The following is a 5,000-nucleotide window of genomic DNA, read 5'->3' as shown; positions in this document are numbered from 1 at the left end:
CGACGAGTCACACACATTGGTGATACATTTTTCGTAGTAACATAGTTTAGAGTACACGCGATTGACACATTGTTATTGACACAAGTCATAATAACTCCGCATTGTATTGACACATTGCTTTATAAGATATAACGATAAAAGGCATCAAATTCAACATACATAATAGGTTGAAATAAGAGAGAGAGATTTCTAAAAATAGAACAGTTCATTCCAGTAAGTGTAAATAAATAAAACAGTCAGTAACAGTATCCTGTCAATATAATATATATAAAACATCGTAACTAATTTATTGCAAAAATGGAAGCATATAAAAGATACTTAAGTCTCGCAAAGGACTTAGAAATACCCCAGGAAAGAATATTTTCATGGTGCGAAGAGAAAATAAAAGAAGAAAAAGAAGAAAGAATTCGTAGAGAAGAAAATGAAGAAAGAATTCGTAGAGAAGAAAATGAAGAAAGAATTCGTAGAGAAGAAAATGAAGAAAGAATTCGTAGAGAAGAAAATGAAGAAAGAATTCGTAGAGAAGAAAAAGAACACGAAGAAAGAATTCGTAGAGAAGAAAATGAAGAAAGAATTCGTAGAGAAGAAAAAGAACACCAAGAAAGAATAGTAAGAAGAACGAGAAAGAAGAGAAGAAAGAGTCCAGAAAGGAACTAAAAAGACAAATAGCTTTAGCAGAAGAAGAAACCAAAAGGACCCAAATGATGCTGGAAATTGAAAAAACAAAAACCGGTCATGAAAGAAAACATAATAATAGTCATGAATTTTTCGTGAAACTTCCACGCATGCCAACGTACGATGAACGCTCAGACTGTCTAGAATCCTTCTTACACCGATTCGAAGTTCAGGCTAAAAGTTATCGTTGGCCAGAAAGCAAATGGGCCACAGCCTTGATTAACTGCTTATCTGGAGAACCGCTAAAAGTTTTCTATACCTTAACAACTGAAGATGCAGATGACTATGGTAAAATTAAAGACGCTCTACTAAAAAGATTTAGATTAACGGAAGATGGTTACCAGGAAAGGTTTCACACTGCAAAACCGGAAAGTGGAGAAGACTTTAATACATTCGTGAACCGAATTACTCAATTTCTAAATCGGTGGCTTGAGTTGGCAAACGTAAAACAAGACGACTTTGCAGGCCTTTACTATCTCACGCTGAAGAATCGAATCTATCAAGCTTGCAACCCAGATTTAGTCGCATTCTTTAAAGAGAGAAAGCCAGAAAACTTGGACAAATTAAAAATCTACGCAGAAAACTTTAACAGCGCACATCCATTGACACCCCTTAGCAGAACATTGAAGGAACCATACTACGCTGCCGCTGCTCAGAGTCCATGTACACCTAAAGTTCAATACTCAAATAGAACGAGCCGATCAATCACTCGGAACACGCAAGTGAAACAAGATGATCATAGTAACAAACCATGGAACAAACAGTTCAATAGAGACCATAGCCGATCCTATCAAAACAAAACAAGAAATAGCACTGACAATAATACTGAGTATAAGAAAACCAACAAACCTATAATTAAATGTCAATATTGTGGAATGAAAGGCCACACAGCAGACAAATGTTACAAAATCGTGAGATATCCAAAAGAAACTGCAAATGCATCACTCCAAACAAGTGTAAACAATCAGACACGAGTAATGTCAGGAGAAAATATAAATGTGTATTGCGTGAAAGGTATGTCACTTTTAACACAAACTCACAAATCAGGATCGCTATTTTTTTGTGAAGGCAAAGCTAATGGAACTGATTGCAAAATATTGAGAGACACAGGATGCAGTACAGTAGGAATAAAAGCATCTTTGATCAATGACGAAGACAAAACTGGAAAAACGGTACAATGCATCACATTCAGTGGCACAGTCGAAACCTTTGAAACAACTAACGTGTACATAGAAACCCCATACTATACAGGAATAGTGGAATGCTGTATACTTCCCAACCCCGTCGCTGATGTTATTGTTGGCAATATAAAAGGTCTTAAAGACAACCCAACAGATGTAAAAGAATGGTCATTAACCCAAGAAACAGCTTGTCTAGCAGAAACAAGAAAGATGACTAAGACAACAGAGAAGCTAATGACTATTTCTCTAGAACCACAACAATTTGACAGGAACACGTTCATTGAAGAACAGAAAAAGGACCCGACTTTAACATCATATTTCAATATCGAAAACAAAGGGACGAAATCAAAAGTTGAATACATCATTGAAAAAGATATTCTGTTCAGGTTACATAGGAAAAGAAACAAAATAGCTAAACAACTGGTCACGCCGAGTATTTACAGAAACAAAATCCTTGGAATAGCGCACGATTCAATAACTTCTGGACATCTTGGGAGCTCTTCCACATTGAAGAGAATATCCGAGAATTTCACATGGCCTGGAATTACTAAAGACGTCCGAGAATATGTGAAATCGTGTGACACATGCCAAAGAAGAGTCGCAAAAGGCAGAATACCGAGATTGCCATTAGAGACAACCCCAGTTATTGAAAAAGTTTTTCAAAAAGTTGCAATTGACATTATAGGCCCTTTAACAAAATCAGATAGAAACCATACACACATACTAACACTAGTCGATTACGCAACCAGGTGGCCAGAAGCGATAGCATTGAAATCAACTACATCGGATCACATAGCTGAAGCATTGATGACAATTTTTACTAGGATAGGCATACCAAATGAGATACTGTCGGACAATGGACCCCAATTTACATCACATATGATGCATGAAACCATGAAACTCATGAGAATCCAACACTCATTCACAACTCCCTACCACCCCCAAGCAAATGGTCTTTGTGAAAGATTTAATGGCACTCTAAAGAATATGTTAAGAAAAGTGTCAGCAGAAAAACCAGATGATTGGGACAGATACTTACCAGCAATCCTATTTGCATATAGAGAAATACCCCAAGAATCTACAGGCTACTCCCCATTTGAGTTGATGTATGGACGATCACCTCGCGGCCCGATCAATATAGTAGCCGACATTTGTAAAGGGAATGAGGAGGACAATAACGAAATTATGTTTGCTTACGAATATGTAAGAAACCTGAAAGACAGAATAGAGGACACGTGTAAGCTAGCACAGGAATCCGTCACTAAAAAAGCAGAGAAATACAAGGAATACTCCGATCGAAAAAGCAAGTCAAGAAAATTTGAGATTGGTGACAAAGTACTAATACTCTTACCCGATGACTCGAGTAAACTTTTAGCTACATGGAAAGGACCATTCAAAATAACAGCAGTAAAATCTAATGTTAATTACGAGATTAAAATTAACAACACAACAAAGACATTCCATGCAAATATGCTAAAAAAGTATTTTGATAGAGACACAGTGTCGCAACCTATGTTTACTAATATCGAAGCTTCAAATGCAGGATCAATCATACCGTTGGTCATGGGACACAGACACCCGAGACAGAAAAACAAACAAAAATCGCACAATTGCAACCACCTAAGACAAAAAAAGAGGTACGCAAAGTACTTGGGCTCCTAAATTTTTACAGGAAATGCATTTACAACTTCGCGCACATCGCGACACCGCTAACAAATCTGACAAAGAATGGGTCACCGAACAAAATTGTTTGGACAGAAGTGTGTCAGAATAGCTTTAACCAATTAAAGGCATTACTCTGTTCAGAACCAATTCTTAAATTACCCGACATATCAAAAGAATTTGTTGTAAGAACTGACTCGTCTGATAAGGGCATCGCAGGTGTACTATTACAGGAACATGAGGGAACTCTAATGCCTTGCTTATATGCAAGCAGAAAATTATTGGACAGAGAATCACGATACTCTGTAATAGAGCGTGAAGGACTGGCCATCGTCTTTGCTTTAAAGACATTCAGCAGATATCTACTGCTAAAAGAGTTTGTGGTCGAAACGGACCATAAACCACTCACGTACATAAGAAATAAAAAAATGAATAATAGTAGAGTACTAAGGTGGAGTCTATTTTTGCAAAATTACACTTTCAGTATCTCTCACATACCAGGCTGTGAAAATATTCACGCCGACCTACTTTCTCGATTAGTATAAACACGTGAGAAGGGTATAACTTAACCTCCCATGCATACTGTTAGTTACCTCGCAAACTATGCCAAATCAGAACGCACAATTTCGATAATTTTATTTGTAAACATGATGACCCAACTTAATGTAACATTGAGTATTGTTTGGATATATATACCATACCCATTCATGATTTGGGAAATCTTCTCTTTATCTATTATTGTTATGAATTTTCACTCATTTATGATTAATAATTGAAATGTCAATATTCCATTTACATTTTCATTCATTTCATTCAGTAAATTACCTTCATATCATCGACTTAAATCATGCTTCATTGCCATCACTATTGTTTATCACAATGATTTGTAATCACATTGCCATCATGTTGTTCATCACAATGATTTGTAATCACAATCTTTCATTGTTATTGTCACCCATTCATATACCTACGTTAATATAAACATTTCCATGTCTAGTTAATAAATAATTTAATTGTAGCACAAATCATAACAATGGATTAATGCTAGAGTATCATGATAGTAAATTTACTTCCGTTTGTAAAATCTATCTTTCCCATAATGGTTAAAGAGTATATTTTAAACGTGGGCGGGGGGTGTCACAGTAAAGGTTGTTCACAATTATCTTATTAAATTTTATTTTATTAAGAACTGAATTCATCTCACTCCAGTTATATTTCGGTAGGCTTAGATAAACTTTACCTTCTAATATTAGATCGTCTTTCCTTTTATAGCCTTCCCTCGAATTAATTTCTAATTAGTGAATACTTTTCGTTCTACATTCTGTCACGTAGCCACTTATTATAAAAGCTGATAGGTCTAACATTTGACACTCACTTTCTCTCCACAATCTATGCCGGACGGCAAGTCGCTCTATTCCTATATATATACTGGAAGATTTTTATCTTTTGGGACTTTGTAGATATTATATCTACACCATTAAG

The sequence above is a fragment of the Berghia stephanieae genome, chromosome 2 (assembly GCF_034508935.2).
Source record: "Berghia stephanieae isolate SIO BIC M18660-M18661 chromosome 2, UCSD_Bste_1.3, whole genome shotgun sequence".
In the NCBI taxonomy this organism is placed as follows: domain Eukaryota; kingdom Metazoa; phylum Mollusca; class Gastropoda; order Nudibranchia; family Aeolidiidae; genus Berghia; species Berghia stephanieae.
This window is presented reverse-complemented; position numbering follows the sequence as displayed.